Source organism: Rhinatrema bivittatum, chromosome 6 (assembly GCF_901001135.1).
Source record: "Rhinatrema bivittatum chromosome 6, aRhiBiv1.1, whole genome shotgun sequence".
Lineage (NCBI taxonomy): Eukaryota > Metazoa > Chordata > Amphibia > Gymnophiona > Rhinatrematidae > Rhinatrema > Rhinatrema bivittatum.
The window spans coordinates 300,702,634-300,720,497 of record NC_042620.1 but is presented as its reverse complement, the minus strand read 5'-3'; positions in this window follow the sequence as shown (position 1 = coordinate 300,720,497).

Genomic DNA, 17,864 nt, shown 5'->3' with positions numbered 1-17,864 from the left:
GTATGTTTACTTTCCTCCTACTTAACTCACTAGCTCAGCTTTGTAAGAAGGGCTTCTCTGCTTGTGTGTTGTTTTTGTTTGGTGTGAGGAGAGCAGAAACATCAGATCTTTATTCAATCTACTACAGTCATCTCTTACAGTGCCCTATCCCTATTAATACCAGGAGTGTTGTGATCTTCCTGCACACAGTGCCCTAACCCTGATACCAGTCTGAGACAGCTCCCTCCCTGCATTACTAGTGAGAGGCTGGCTTCACAGACAGGGGGGAGCTGCCTGACCCTCACTCCTGACTTCCCCCATGTCCCAGCTAGTGAATGGTGTGTGGGTGAGGGGGGGGGGAGGATGGTGAAGTCTGAGACAGCTCCCTCCCTGCATTACTAGTGAGAGGCTGGCTTCACAGACAGGGGGGAGCTGCCTGACCCTCACTCCTGACTTCCCCCATGTCCCAGCTAGTGAATGGTGTGTGGGTGAGGGGGGGGGGGAGGATGGTGAAGTCTGAGACAGCTCCCTCCCTGCATTACTAGTGAGAGGCTGGCTTCACAGACAGGGGGGAGCTGCCTGACCCTCACTCCTGACTTCCCCCATGTCCCAGCTAGTGAATGGTGTGTGGGTGAGGGGGGGGGGAGGATGGTGAAGTCTGAGACAGCTCCCTCCCTGCATTACTAGTGACAGGCTGGCTTCACAGACAGGGGGGAGCTGCCTGACCCTCACTCCTGACTTCCCCCATGTCCCAGCTAGTGAATGGTGTGTGGGTGAGGGGGGGGGGGGGGGTGGATGGTGAAGTCTGAGGCAGCTCCCTCCCTGCATTACTAGTGAGAGGCTGGCTTCACAGACAGGGGGGAGCTGCCTGACCCTCACTCCTGACTTCCCCCATGTCCCAGCTAGTGAATGGTGTGTGGGTGAGGGGGGGGGAGGATGGTGAAGTCTGAGACAGCTCCCTCCCTGCATTACTAGTGAGAGGCTGGCTTCACAGACAGGGGGGAGCTGCCTGACCCTCACTCCTGACTTCCCCCATGTCCCAGCTAGTGAATGGTGTGGGGGTGAGGGGGGGGGGGAGGATGGTGAAGTCTGAGACAGCTCCCTCCCTGCATTACTAGTGAGAGGCTGGCTTCACAGACAGGGGGGAGCTGCCTGACCCTCACTCCTGACTTCCCCCATGTCCCAGCTAGTGAATGGTGTGTGGGGTGAGGGGGGGGGGGAGGATGGTGAAGTCTGAGACAGCTCCCTCCCTGCATTACTAGTGAGAGGCTGGCTTCGCAGACAGGGGGGAGCTGCCTGACCCTCACTCCTGACTTCCCCCATGTCCCAGCTAGTGAATGGTGTGTGGGTGAGGGGGGGGGGGAGGATGGTGAAGTCTGAGACAGCTCCCTCCCTGCATTACTAGTGAGAGGCTGGCTTCACAGACAGGGGGGAGCTGCCTGACCCTCACTCCTGACTTCCCCCATGTCCCAGCTAGTGAATGGTGTGTGGGTGAGGGGGGGGGGGGGGGAGGATGGTGAAGTCTGAGACAGCTCCCTCCCTGCATTACTAGTGAGAGGCTGGCTTCACAGACAGGGGGGAGCTGCCTGACCCTCACTCCTGACTTCCCCCATGTCCCAGCTAGTGAATGGTGTGTGGGTGGGGGTGGGGGGGGGGGGGGGAGGATGGTGAAGTCTGAGACAGCTCCCTCCCTGCATTACTAGTGAGAGGCTGGCTTCACAGACAGGGGGAGCTGCCTGACCCTCACTCCTGACTTCCCCCATGTCCCAGCTAGTGAATGGTGTGTGGGTGAGGGGGGGGGGAGGATGGTGAAGTCTGAGACAGCTCCCTCCCTGCATTACTAGTGAGAGGCTGGCTTCACAGACAGGGGGGAGCTGCCTGACCCTCACTCCTGACTTCCCCATGTCCCAGCTAGTGAATGGTGTGTGGGTGAGGGGGGGGGGGGGAGGATGGTGAAGTCTGAGACAGCTCCCTCCCTGCATTACTAGTGAGAGGCTGGCTTCACAGACAGGGGGGAGCTGCCTGACCCTCACTCCTGACTTCCCCCATGTCCCAGCTAGTGAATGGTGTGTGGGTGAGGGGGGGGGGGAGGATGGTGAAGTCTGAGACAGCTCCCTCCCTGCATTACTAGTGAGAGGCTGGCTTCACAGACAGGGGGGAGCTGCCTGTCCCTCACTCCTGACTTCCCCCATGTCCCAGCTAGTGGATGGTGTGTGGGTGAGGGGGGGGGGGTGGATGGTGAAGTCTGAGACAGCTCCCTCCCTGCATTACTAGTGAGAGGCTGGCTTCACAGACAGGGGGGAGCTGCCTGACCCTCACTCCTGACTTCCCCCATGTCCCAGCTAGTGAATGGTGTGTGGGTAAGGGGGGAGGGGGGAGGATGGTGAAGTCTGAGACAGCTCCCTCCCTGCATTACTAGTGAGAGGCTGGCTTCACAGACAGGGGGGGAGCTGCCTGACCCTCACTCCTGACTTCCCCCATGTCCCAGCTAGTGAATGGTGTGTGGGTGAGGGGGGGGGGGAGGATGGTGAAGTCTGAGACAGCTCCCTCCCTGCATTACTAGTGAGAGGCTGGCTTCGCAGACAGGGGGGAGCTGCCTGACCCTCACTCCTGACTTCCCCCATGTCCCAGCTAGTGAATGGTGTGTGGGTGAGGGGGGGGGGAGGATGGTGAAGTCTGAGACAGCTCCCTCCCTGCATTACTAGTGAGAGGCTGGCTTCACAGACAGGGGGGAGCTGCCTGACCCTCACTCCTGACTTCCCCCATGTCCCAGCTAGTGAATGGTGTGTGGGTGAGGGGGGGGGGGGGGAGGATGGTGAAGTCTGAGACAGCTCCCTCCCTGCATTACTAGTGAGAGGCTGGCTTCACAGACAGGGGGGAGCTGCCTGACCCTCACTCCTGACTTCCCCCATGTCCCAGCTAGTGAATGGTGTGTGGGTGAGGGTGGGGGGGGGGGGGGATGGTGAAGTCTGAGACAGCTCCCTCCCTGCATTACTAGTGAGAGGCTGGCTTCACAGACAGGGGGGAGCTGCCTGACCCTCACTCCTGACTTCCCCCATGTCCCAGCTAGTGGATGGTGTGTGGGTGAGGGGGGGGGGGAGGATGGTGAAGTCTGAGACAGCTCCCTCCCTGCATTACTAGTGAGAGGCTGGCTTCACAGACAGGGGGGAGCTGCCTGACCCTCACTCCTGACTTCCCCCATGTCCCAGCTAGTGAATGGTGTGTGGGTGAGGGGGGGGGGGGAGGATGTGAAGTCTGAGACAGCTCCCTCCCTGCATTACTAGTGAGAGGCTGGCTTCACAGACAGGGGGGAGCTGCCTGACCCTCACTCCTGACTTCCCCCATGTCCCCAGCTAGTGAAGGGTGTGTGGGTGAGGGGGGGGGGGAGGATGGTGAAGTCTGAGACAGCTCCCTCCCTGCATTACTAGTGAGAGGCTGGCTTCACAGACAGGGGGGAGCTGCCTGTCCCTCACTCCTGACTTCCCCCATGTCCCAGCTAGTGAATGGTGTGTGGGTGAGGGGGGGGGGGGTGGATGGTGAAGTCTGAGACAGCTCCCTCCCTGCATTACTAGTGAGAGGCTGGCTTCACAGACAGGGGGGAGCTGCCTGACCCTCACTCCTGACTTCCCCCATGTCCCAGCTAGTGAATGGTGTGTGGGTAAGGGGGGAGGGGGGAGGATGGTGAAGTCTGAGACAGCTCCCTCCCTGCATTACTAGTGAGAGGCTGGCTTCACAGACAGGGGGGAGCTGCCTGACCCTCACTCCTCCGGGGTATTGTGATCTTCCTGCACACAGTGCCCTATCCCTGATACCAGGGGTGTTGTGATCTTCCTGCATGCAGTGCCCTATCCCTATTACCAGGAGTGTTGTGATCTTCCTGCATGCAGTGCCCTATCCCTGATATCGGGATGTGTGCAAGAAGATCACAACACCCCCGGTATCAGGAATAGGGCACTGTGTGCAGGAAGATCACAACACCCCCAGTATCAGGAATAGGGCACTGTGTGCAGGAAGATCACAACACCCCTGGTATTAGGGATAGGGCACTGTGTGCAGGAAGATCACAACACTCCTGGTATTAATAGGGATAGGGCACTGTGTGCAGGAAGATCACAATACCCCTGGTATCAGGGTTAGGGCACAAGTTCTAATCACATTGACTGATCACATTACTTGTTTTGTCAAGCTACCAACTGTTTCCATTTCCCATCCCCCATATACTGTCAGTAGGAAACTTGGTAACATGAATAAATAAGAGGGCAGCCAATAGGAATACATATTCATTCCTAAACTGACCTTAACTGACCTGAAAAGTGTCAAATTGTATCATTTTCAGTTAGTGCGCACTAACTCCCAGTTAGTGCGCACTAACTCCCGTTAGTGTGCACTAACTCGAGTTAGTGCGCACTAATCGGAAAATACGATTTTTAACGATTTTTTAACTAAAAAATCGTGCCTAAGACGATTTTCTTGCCCTGCCACACAATTTCTATCGTTAAGACGATATGGAAAACGATTCACATCCCTACGATGGACAGCAGGGTTCAACAGTGGCATTCTGTCTGCTGGGCTCAGCGACATCAAACAGACTGGGGAGACAGCAGCAACCAACCATTGACAATGTGGGCATCTATCAGCCCAATGGGGGTGGGGGGCATAGATAAAGTTGCAGGGAAAATCCTCTGCAAAGTGCTATATGGCATTTTTGCATGTATTAAGCACTTTAACGCATATGTAAATGCCTTTAACGTATGCGAATGCACCATGCATGGTGCAATGCAAATGAGAAAAATAGGAGGTTTGGGGTGGGATTTGTGGCCAGTATAGATAAAGCCGTGCAATAGGGCTTTACCACATGTTGTGATGTTTTTAGTAGTTTTAAGCTCCTGGAGAGCCAGCCTGATGTTACCCAGGTAGAGAGTCCATCAAGCTAGGTTGAGAGAATATTGCACAAATTTCATCTTTGGGTGAGTTTCCTCACTCTGAAAGTCATCAAATCTTCACAAGAGAGCACAGTTCTGTTCATGCATCTCACTTTGAATGTCAAAGTGGCCCCTAACCCCTACGCTAATACCTAAACCTCACCTCGAGTTACTAGGTGGGCCTCCTATAGAGATATAAATACCTACCTAGGCTGCAGGCACCATGGCTAGGTTCTCTCTCTCTCTCTCTCTCACTCATGTATTTGCACCCTTGCTTTGGAATCACCAGTTCATTAGGTGTAAAAAAATGCAAATAACTTCTGTACTGTATATACATATATTTCTTACAAAATAGTACTTCTGAACCCTATACTGGAATGCCCATAGACTGCCCCTTCCCTCCCCCCCAGTAACTTTACTGGCAATATTCAAAGAATATTACTTGTTAAGCAGAAATTTCCATAAAAATGTTTCAAAGCAGGCCTGATCCCTTATAACCTACCCCAGTTAGAATTATGCTGGTCCTACCAGCTGACTCTGAGACCTATGGGCCCCCAAAATATGCATAAAGCATTATGCACCTGCCGCTTCCTTCTCTCCAAAGTACTAACAGTAAGTCAGGGAAGGACCCTATCATAATGCCACCTCCCCCTCTCCCCAACCCCATTAAGATTATCCTAACTCTCCCATCCCACTCATATACCCTCAAATCTCATATGTAGACCGGGAGCTCGGAACTTGCATCCATCTCCTGGAGTTCCCCTACTTTATCCAACTAAGTTTTAGCCAGATATATATCAGAGATATTTAGGTTGGCATGTAGCCAGATTACTCACTTATCTGCCTAAATGCTTTTGGCCTCTATGAGTCTCATTCCCACTGAACCCACTCACAAAGCTGTGAACTGCCAGCTCTAGTCTGTGTATCCCTTTATCAAAGAGGAGGTGACAGACTGCCTTGATTGTAAAAAACTCTGTCGATGTACATTCCTAGATTCTAAAAGTGTGGCCATCATTCATCAATGCAGCGAAGGAATAATCAATAAAAGTAATGCTTCCAATTCCACAGTTGGACAGTACATTATATGATTCACCAGGCATACCAATATCCACTGGAAGTGCATGTGCTTTTTACCTGTGTTTCAGATTCTTTAAAGCTTAGGAAAACATTGATCCAATGCAGATGAAGATGATGATTCTTGCAAGCTGCAAAAGCCATGTGCACGCACACAGTGTGAGATAAATACAAACTGACAGAGCCTTTCAATGTAGTATGAATTGTACTGTGTGTTAAAAGCACATTGATAAAAAGTGATAAAATAAAATGTACTAGATTAAAACACGAAAACAATCAAGAATATAGGCACCTTTTTTGTCTCATAACATTTTTAGGAAGCTGTTTTCAAGAGACTATCTTTTGTTTAATTTGTCACAAAATGTAATTGTTAAAATGTGTCTGTAAGGATTTTAATTTTGAAATTAGCCAGGGATTACTTTTTTTTCAAGGTCTTTAAGTATTAGAATATCAAATATAACATATCTTGAATGATGATGAGTGAAAGTTGTCATACAACTGAATAAAAGAGATGATCTTACATCACAACAAGTTAATTTTGTAAAATACAAAATTATTTTAGAGTTAGTAGAAATATATTACTCACCTCAGCACATAAATAAGTATATAAAACACTCTGAACATGATTAGCCAATGCCATTTTATAAGGATGTTCTTTTGTTTGCATTGTTTCAAACTGAAATGAAATGAAAGAAATTTAACTGGATAAGGGTGCGAGCAGTATGGACTGGGAGGGAACTTCCCTACCCCTCCTACCTAACCTCCCTTCCCCCTCCCCTCTCCTCCCCACCTCCTAAACCCTTTCCCCTACCTTTTCTTTTTTTTTTTTTTTGTTGCTTACCACTCCATTGGAGCAGAATCAACTTGCGCGCGCCTGCCAACTTTGAGCGCGCGCTTCCCCTGCACAGTGACAAATGGCCGCCGTACCAGCCACCTCCAGCCCCACCCATCCCCACTTCCCTCCCTGCCCCTTTCCGTGGGCCCGGCACTTCTGCATGTAATGAGGGATATGCGCATGGCCGACCCTTGCAAGCGCCGAGCTCATTTTGAAAGGGGCCCTCCACCCGTGTAACCCCCGTTTTTTACGCGCATGATCCATTTAAAATGTACCCATAAGTGTGCACACATGATATACCCACATATTTTGACTTTAAATTTTAAAGGGATATGCAAGTACATTTTACACACATTATTTAGACACATTTACTTCCCTGCCACCTCCCCCCCCCCCCCAACCCGGGTAAGTTGTCTTTTAAATTCACAAGTCAGGGGATTTTCTAACATGTGCATGGCCATGAACTAAATATTTTTATCAATTAGCTTACCAGTTCACCCAGTCCATCTGCAGCTCATGAAGACCCATCTGAATCTTCAGCTTGAAGTCCTCCCAGTTCTCCCAGAACACTTACCCATTCAGTTTCCCACTTTTAAGATGTTAAACATTAGGGATGTGCATTCGTTCAGGATGAATTAGGAAATTTCAACGAAATTGCCTAATTCGTCCTGGTTCGGGGACCCCAAAAGCCGAATAAATTTTTTCCAAAATTTCAGGAAAAATTTGGTTTCAGGTTAGCGTGCACTAACCAGAAATTCGGGTCCCCCTGAATTTCAAAGGCCCAAACTGCGGGCCTATTAAACATCATTTATTTATATTTATTTATTTATTTAATACTTTTTTTTATACCGGCATTCGTTGTTACATCATACCGGTTTACATCTGAACTAAAGGTGGAAAATACATAAAACAGGTACTGGGATGGGACAAGGGAGAAAAAGAGGCCGAGTGGTAGCAAAAAACAGAGCAATAAGTAATATAATAAAACTGACAAGCAGCAATATCACAAACAATATACATAGGTACAGGTCAAAGTGGAGATATGGCATAAGGTTAAAGGAGGGATGATCTACTCTGGGTAAGCCTGCTTAAGAGCCATGTCTTCAATTTCTTTTTGAATTTGATGGTACAAGGCTTAAGTCAGAGATTTGTGGGTAGTGAGTTCCATCGCGTGGGACCAGCAATGGAGACGGTGCGGTCCCTTGTGGAGGAGAAGTGTGCCTTTTTGAGTGATGGCACGTGGAGGGTTCCTTTATTGTTTGCTCTGGTGGGGCGGTTAGAGCATGTGAGGCAGAGAGGTTCATCAAGCCAATTAGAGTTGTGTCTGTATATGGATTTATGAATGATGGTGAGGGTTTTATAGAGGATGCGTGAGGGGATAGGGAGCCAATGGAGGTCTTTAAGGATAGGAGTGATGTAGGCTGATTTACAGGCCTTTGTGATGGTCCTCGCTACCGCATTCTGGAGCATTTGAAGCGGCTTTATGGTGGAGTAGGGGAGCCCTAGGAGAAGAGAGTTGCAGTAATCCATTTTAGAAAAGAGAGTGGCCTGGATGACAGTACAGAAGTCATAGGTGTGGAGTAAGGGTTTTAGTTTTTTTAGAACATTGAGCTTGAAGAATCCCTCCTTGAGGATTGTATTGATGTATTTCTTTAGGTTCAATTGCTGGTCAATGTGAACCCCGAGGTCTCTTACAAATGGTTGAGCAGAGATGGCGCTGAATGCAGGATCATTAGCAATAGACAGTTTAGGGGTTTGGTGTTGGGATATGAGGAACAGTTCCATTTTGGTGGTGTCTAAGGCAAGGTGGAGGTTTGTGAGTAGGGTGTTAATGGACGCAAGGCATGTGTCCCAAAGCCTAAGGGAATCAGAGATAGAGTCGGACAGGTATGATGATTTGGACATCATCGGCATATAGGTAGGCCAAGGTCTGATAGAAGCTGACAGAGGGGGGTAAGGTAGATATTAAATAGGGTGGAAGAGAGGGAGGAACCTTGTGGGACACCTTGGGACAGGGGGTAATGGGTAGATTCAGCGTTGCCTATTTTGAGAGAGAACTTTCTATTGGATAGGTAAGATTTGAACCACAAGAGGGCTAAGCCTGAGATGCCTATTTCAGCAAGATGGGTGAGGAGGAGGTTGTGGTTGATTGTGTCGAACGCAGCGTAAATATCAAGGAGGGCAAGGAGGTAGCAGTGACCTTGATCCATACCTCTGATGAGATGGTCAGAGAGGGTGAGTAGGAGTGTTTCCGTGTTGAAGGGCTTGCGGAAGCTGAATTGAGAAGGATGGAGGATATTGTTATTTTTGAGGTAGTCCATGAGTTGGGAATCAACTTCCTTTTCCATGATTTTAGAGATAAATGGGAGGTGTAAAATGGGACAGAAATTAGATGGGTCGTTCAGGTCTAACAATGGTTTTTTGAGCAGGGGTTTGACCACTGCTTGCTTGAGTGTGTCTGGGACTATGCCGGAGGAGACTGAGCAATTAATGATGTCAGCTAACGGTTTGGCGATGGTGTTGGGAATGGATAGTAGTATTTTGGTAGGGATGGTGTCTGTAGGGTGAGTGGCAGGTTTAATCTTTTTAAGAGTTGATTCAATTTCCTTGGATGAAGTAAAGTCGAGGGAGTCGAGGGTGGCGGTGGTTAGGCCAGGGCAAGGGGGGTGGGGTGGTGGAATGTGAGGTGTTAGGGAATCTAAGGAGGATGTTCACTATTTCTCTATGGAAGTAGAGTGCTAATTCTTCACATTTAGTGGTAGCTTCATTGTCAGGGATAAGGGGCAGGGAAGATTTGGTGAGATCCACAACGTAGGAGAAAAGAGCTTTGGGGTTGTACATGTATTCGTGTATTTTGGAGGCATAAAAGTTGCGTTTAGTCTTGAGTGTGGAGAGTGTAGCAATGAAGGGCAGATTTGTAGCTAGAAGCGTTTTGAAGTGAAGGGTCTTTACGCCATATTCTCTCTCTCTGTCTGAGTTTATTTTTCATTATTTTTAACTCAGCAGTATAATGTACATGTAAATCTACCAAATAAGCCTATTCATGTGATTTCATTTTTAGAAGCCATGAATGGCTTAGGTTGGTCGCAATTAATCTCCGCTCCCACCCATAGAAAAGGAAACACATTAGACCTGGTATTCTATAATTCTTTATCGACCACTATTCCATTGGATAAAGTTAAGAATGAAGAAGTTCCATGGTCTGATCATCATTTAATTTCCTTTTCAGCAGTCATGAATAATACTATCACAGCATTACCCTCTAGAAAAAGGATTAATATTAGAAGGAAATTTACAAATGAGGAATTTGTGAATGAGTTTGCTAATAAATTACCAATAACAGTGCAAGATGTAGTAGAAGAAACAATTGACTGTTGGAATAATGCCATTATAGATACTCTAAATACTATCGCTCCGTTAAAATCTACGATTATCCACAAGGAAAAGAAATTAAATAATCCTTGGTATACAAACACTCTACATGAATTAAAAAAATCCTTGGGAAAAAATGAGTGTCGGTGGAGAAAACATAAAAATATGCAAAATAAAAACAAATACTTTGCAATACTGAGAAAATACAAACAATATATAAATATAGCTAAGAAGGAGTTTTATGCTAAAAAATTAATTTGGCTAATAAAAATCCACATACTCTGTTTAATATAGTCAAGTCACTGGTGTCACCTCCGAGTTCCGATGTTTCGGAGATTGAAGAGGACACCTGTGAGAAAATAGCTTTATTTTTTCAACAAAAAACAAATAATATTGTTGCAGAATTTAAGAACTTACCTTACCCAAATTATGCAGACCAAACCCCAGTTTATAACTGGAGTTCATTTGATCTTGTCTCAAATGATATAATTCAAAAAATAATAAAAAAACAAAAGGCATCTAACTCCCCATTAAATCCCTGTTCGGGTGCCATCTTCAAAGAATTAGGTGATTACTGTCCAGAAATAATATGCTCTATCATAAACCAATCATTGGAATCTGGTATCTTTCCACATCAACTGAAATTAGCATCTATTACACCAATTCAAAAAACAAAACATCTTCGCTATTAGATTTCACAAATTTCAGACCAATCGCATCTCTTACCTCTCTATCAAAAACAATCGAATCATTCGTGCTTCATCAGTTGAGAGACTATTTATCAGAACATGATATTTTACGCCCAGATCAACATGGATTTAGAAAGGGCTATTCAACCGAGACCCTCCTACTTTCATCTTTTGACACTTATATACGAGGAATTGATTCTAATACTGATTATCTTTTGATCCTACTGGACATATCAGCAGCGTTTGACACGCTTGATCATAAGATTCTATTATCCAGACTTCAAGCGATTGTTATACAAGATACAGTATTGAACTGGTTTACCAGCTATCTCGCCAACCGACTTTGCCAAATAAATTTTAAAGGCAAATCTTCATCAATTTATATGCAAAATACTGGGGTCCCGCAAGGGTCATCCTTGTCACCGGTTTTGTTTAATATTTATCTTCTTCCACTGTGCCATATTCTAGCTACATTGGATGTTCACTTTAAGATTTACGTGGATGACATCCAAATTTACGTTCCTTATAAATCTTCTTGGGCTGAGACAATTTCATTGTGTAACCTTTATGTTAAGACAATTGAACATTGGTTAAGCCATCGTCGACTTAAACTTAATGCTAAAAAAACAGAACTTCTTCTTCTGAGTGTATTAGAGAACCCTATAAATGGCCCTCCTCCACTGGTCACTCTAGGCAGTGAGGTAATTAAAGTTAAGAAAGTCACCCGCAATTTGGGAATCCAAATAGATACAAATCTATCCTTATCGCACCATGTTTCTAATTTGGTAAAAAACTCATTCTTTAAGTTGCACACCTTAAAAAGTTTAAAACCTTTACTCTTCAAAAATGATTTTCAAACTGTTCTTCAAGCTCTCATTTTTTCTGGTCTAGACTATTGTAATAGTCAATTTTTGGGTCTTCCAGATTCCGCGATAAAACCATTACAACAAATACAGAATTCAGCGGCCCGTTTATTAGTAGGATTGCCGATGAGATCATATTTCTCCTATTTTGCATAAGCTACACTGGCTTCCGATTAAATTTCGTGTAAAATACAAAGTTCTCTCTTTAATTCACTCGTTAATTCATGACCCTGATTCAACATGGCTTTGTACATCTCTACGGTTGTATAAACCGAAGAGACACCTCAGATCTACATCTCAATATCTGCTTGATGTTCCCACAGTTAGACTGGCAAGACTAAATATGACCAGGGAAAGAGCCTTCTCAGTGGCAGGACCTTTGCTGTGGAATTCACTTCCCAACATTTTAAGACAAATTACCAGTCATAGTGAATTCAAGAAGGCAGTAAAAACTTATTTATTTAAGATTGCATATGGTCATCTCGATAATCTGAACACCTAAGTTTCATAAGTTACATAACTTATGTATCTATTGATTGCCTGATTATACATCTGTTAGGATTATAGGGGTGTGCATTCGGATTGACCGCATTAGTAAAACGCTACTCATATTTTTTTTTTAACTTAAAAAATTGATTCGACATAAACGATCGGATTTCCCACATATCCAACATAGATATGTTGGATATGTGGGAAATCGCGATTGTTGAGCCAAAATAAAAATATAAACCCCCTCACCCTCCTTAATCCCCCCCCCCCCCGACTTACCACAACTCCCTGGTGATGGAGCGAGGAGTGAGGACGCCATTTCTGCAATCCTTGGCGAGAAGCATGTGACGTCGGCGGCATGTCGAGTGACGCCGGCGCCACTTGATTCCCGGCTCGTTCGGCCCAAAAAGAACTTTTGGCCAGCTTGGGGGGGCCTCCTGACCCCCCCAAGCTGGCCAAAAGTTCTTTTTGGGCCAAACGAGCCGTCCGGGGCGAACGAGCCGGGAATCACGTGACGCCGGCGTCACTTGACAGTGATGTTGGCGCCACGTGATTCCCGGCTCGTTCGCGCCGGACGGCTCGTTCGGCCCAAAAAGAACTTTTGGCCAGCTTGGGGGGGCCTCCTGACCCCCCCAAGCTGGCCAAAAGTTCTTTTTGGGCCGAACGAGCCGTCCGGCGCGAACGAGCCGGGAATCACGTGACGCCGGCGTCACTCGATGTGCCGCCGACGTCACATGCTTCTCGCCAAGGATTGCAGAAATGACGTCCTCACTCCTCGCTCGATCACCAGGGAGTTGTGGTAAGTCTGGGGGGGGGATTAAGGAGGGTGAGGGGGTTTAAATTTTTTTTTGCACATATGTACATATACCCAACTCATTGGATTTTTTTTATGTCCATATTGGCCGCAAGTGGGACCCCCTTTCGGACATAAGAAATATGAACATAAAATTTTGCTCTGCACATCCCTGTAGGATTACGCTCTTTGAGTTATATCCTCAAGGTTTACTATTTCCTTTTCTAACTTTACTTGTTTTTGTTAAAATTAGTATATTTTATTTATAAGAGTAGGGATTATAATGATATAATGTATTTTTATTCTTTCTATTATCTTCTTTAACTTCTGTTGTTAATTTGATTTTAATTTATTTGATTTTATAATTTTTATTTTATTTGATTTAAATTTAATTTCTGGTTAATTTTTTTCTTTACAATTTGTCTCTTGTAAACCATCTTGATCAAACTAGTTTGAAAAGACGGTATAGAAATATTTTTAAATAAATACAATTAAAAAACATGGTTTGAGATTTTTAGAGGAAGGGTGCAAGTCAAACCTGGTGATTGGACATAGTTTATTTGCAATGTCAAGTGTGAGGTTGCTCCATGAGGTGAGTATGGCTTCTGGATTGGTGCAGTCAAATTAAGATAGGGAGTTGGATAAAGCTGTAATTAAGTCCTCACTGGAGCAGGTTTTTCTGAATACAATAGTGGTACTTTGGGCAGGGTTGCGGGTGGTCGGGGTATTTATAGAAAGTAGATTCAATGAGGAAATGGTATGACCAGGGGACAGGGGTGCAAGATGGTGTGTTAGGAGAGTGAATACAGGGATTAATGAAGATGAGGTATAGGGTGTGCCCGGCTTTATGGGTAGGGGATAAGATAATTTGTTTAAAGCCTATGGTATGGAGGGAGTTGAGAAAGGTTTCACAAGATGAAGTAAGTGGGGAGGAGTTGACATGGAAATTGAAGTTTCTAGATAATGAGCAGGAGTAAATAAATACAAATAAAGTGCCAAAATGTACTTGTGTAAATCTATATAAATAAAAACGTTAAATAGTTTGTACGTAGTCGCTAATCTCGCCAACCGCTTAACTGATTGTCTTCAAATTTGCATACAACATTCACTTCCCATACGGGAAGGATCTTATACACTTACATTACATATAGGTCACAACTGTGACAGGTAATACAAGTTTAAAAATTGCTTACACAAAACAGCGACATCTGGTGGCCGTCAGAGCAAGCGCAACCTCTTACACCTTTCACACACACTCAAACACTACACACCACCCCCACACAGGGCTATTGTCTTTCATTCACACTCCCTCATAACACACAGAAATCCACACTCATCACACCACACACCCCCACCCACACACCTGCCACTGTCACTTACTTCACCCACCCTCCCAAAACACACCAAAACACAAATTCCTGGCTGCTACATTGGGAAGCCACGCATTTCACACACCCTCCGAATTTAAATTAAAGTACCCTCTTCCACCCACCAACGCACTGTACTCCGATCACACACTACACCTGAAACAAGTCCGTGCTTCTCCGCCGGCACCACAGGAACGGTCCGGGACACATCACATTCAGTAGGGCCGTCAGATGCCAGCAACCACAATGGCGCTGGTGGACCTTGCCCTTACTATGCTATACGGAGACAACAACGACGTCGGTACACCATGTGACATAGTAAGGGCAAGAGCCCGTCGGTGCCATATCCTCAACGGACATTTGCCCTTACTAGGTCAGGAATCCTGATGCACCACTTTCACTGGTGAAGTTTTGTGACATGGCAGCTGGCGGAACAAACCCTAGCACACACCCTCGCCACTGGCTGGCAGTTTACACAAGTAGCCGGGGAGGAGCACGGTGGGGGACCGTTCTTATTTTCATCCACGCGTTTTTCACTGGGGGGGGGGCACTCATTCTCCACATCTCCCGAGAGGGGGGCTGTAGCGTGGGTTGCTCTATTTCGCCGGGTTGGGGGGGGGGGGACCCAGGAAGGTGTGCTTGCATATTTAAACTATTCTTTGCTGGTGCTGTTCATTTGGGGTAAAAAAAAGAAAAAACAAACTAACTGTAACCTTTACTGCTCTGTTCTGTTTTTTCAACTTAACCAGGCTCAGCCACAGCAACGCGTGGCAGGGTTCAGCTAATTGCTTATAAAATAGCAACTTACTTGTGAAAATATTGGCCTCTTCCCAGAATGCCCTGGCCCACCACTTCTGTTACATGTGCAAATTTACTTGCAGACCCTGATTTATGCATGTATGTTGAGGTTTCCAAAATAGCATATACTCATGTACATGCTATTTTACATGCGTGCTATGTTTTATGCATGCAACTTTTGAGAATTCATCTTTAAATGGCTTTAATGTGTATTAAAACCTTATAGGTGAATTTTCAAAGGATTTATACAAGTAAATGTAACATATAACGGTAGTAGTTTTCAAAAGTCCATTTACATAAAGTGCATTTACAGGTGTAAAGCCCACTTGTAAGTGTGTAAATGCTTTTGAAAATTAGGCCCACAGGAAGCAAATTTCAAAGCCATTTCCATGGGTAAACTGTGTTTTACCTAAGAAAATGGGCTTTAAGAATTTTGCTTGTCCACCCTATATGCAGGTAAAAGTATTCACAAAGTTATCTATGCATGCACTTCTAGGCATTCCAGGGATAGGGGTTTGAATTTTCAAAAGAATGCATGCATTTTTTTCTCAAAAAATGCTACTCACAAATTAACAGGTGCAGATATTTTTTTCTGGAACAATTTTCATAAGTAACATAGATGCATACCTTTCCTTTGAAAGTCAGTGTAAACCTTGCAAATAATTGCCTTTATATCACTGGGGACAGCAGAAAAATGACTCCTTTATTGTACACTAAAACAGAATAACAAAAGGAAATAGAAAAAATAATGAAATGAAAACCCCCACCAATGTAATAAAAAAACAAATTTCCTTCTTTACCCTTATAATTTAATAATTGAAAACTTTCTTGAGGGAAACTGTCTCCTCCATAAAAAGGTTTGCTAAAAAAATACCAATGAATCTGTTTAGAAACATTCATAAACGTTACAATAATGAAAACCATTTCTGCTGGCAAAATGATTTTTCTATTTGCAGATATGAGATTATTGATTATTGCCCACCCTTTACATTAATAAAAAATACCCACATATGTTGGCGAGGTGCTTGCTTGGGCAGGATTAGGTCAAAGAAAGCACTTAAGTAGGAAGTTCTGACTAATCAAATGTGTCCACATACTGTACATTCCAGGATACTGATGGAGCTTAGAGAAGTGCTGGTAGGTACACAAAAAAACATATTCAATAGACATCTGGAAAGAGTCATGGTGTTCAAGATAGAAGAAGGGTGGTGGGACTTCCACTTCACAAAAGGAGGAGCAGAAAAGAGGCTAGAAACGCAGGCCAGTTAGCCTTGGGAAAATTAATGGAGACGCTGCTGAAGGAAACGATAGTAAACTATCTACAATCCAAGGAGTTGATGGATCCAAGCCAACATGGGTTCTATCAGAGGAAGTTTGTGGCAGTTCATGCCACTTTTGGTGCCACATTGGTACAGTTTTGATGTGTTTGAATGCCTTTATTCTTCTGATTCTACTCATGACTTTCATTAGAAATTATTAGAAATCCCCAATTTGGGAGCCCATATTAGGCTACATTGCTTCCCGCTTTGACGTTAATGGGAAACGAATGAATACAACAAATAATATATTTTTTTCATTTGACATGAACTAAATTAATGATTGTTGACTATGACATGAATAAATGAACTGAATTATTTTTTTCCTTCATCTGCACATCCCTATTAGCTAGTGGCCATTTGCACATCTTCCATAAGCATTTATATCTAATATGTGGAAAGCATGCATTTTATACTCCTTGTTCACATCCCATCTCACTTTGTCATGGAATGCCACCTCCCTAAGGAAGCATTTTTCCTTATTGTCCTAAATTATCCCAGTGCAGACTAATAATAACTATGGATGTACATTTGTTTGAAATTAAAGAGGAAATGTCAACCACATTTAATATTTCATTTCATTATGTTTTCAAAACAAATGAAAGACCAACAAATATTTCATTGGTTTTCTTCATTTTGTTTTGAAAAAAAAAAAAAATTCCCATGACCTAATTCACAGCATGTCCTGTTGGCCTGTAGCCTAACCTGCTTTCTGTCCTGAGGGGCCCACAGTCTAATCCATGGCCTGACCTATAGGCTCCAATGCTACTGCCTGTCATGGAGGCTGCTCCATGGACTGCCCTGTGGCTTGCCCAGTAGCCTTCATTGAATCCTGCCTCCTACTTCCCAAATGCCACTGGGGCTGGGAACTACCTTGTGCCTCCCTTACCTCTCCCATGCAGTCAACTGCAAAATAAAAGGGGCAGGAGAGAAGGGAGGAATCTAAGATGGCCACCCTGTGAAATAGCTCTCTCCCCGAATACCTTGAACTTTATTCTTGTGGATGATGCCGCACTCTAAGAGAAAGGCAAAAATGAGAGAAGTAATTGCCTCATCATCGCCGGTTTCAGAGGATTGCCAGACGAGGATTGAGTCTTTTTTTGCTACTGTAGTAGCAAGGAATACGCCAGTAGAGGAGGCCGCTACAAACACTGATGCAGGGCGGGTGTCAGCATTGTTGGCCGAGGAGATCACACTTAGTCCAGGTGCACTGATGACCCCCCCCATCTTCCGTCCCACCTGATGCTGTGATAGTGGGGGTAAGTCCTCAAGGACTATATTCTTTTTCTGGACCTATTTCTGATTTAAAAAGTCTTGGAATGGGGTGCTTACCCAGGCACACAGGTATGATCTGTCCTTGGATGCAC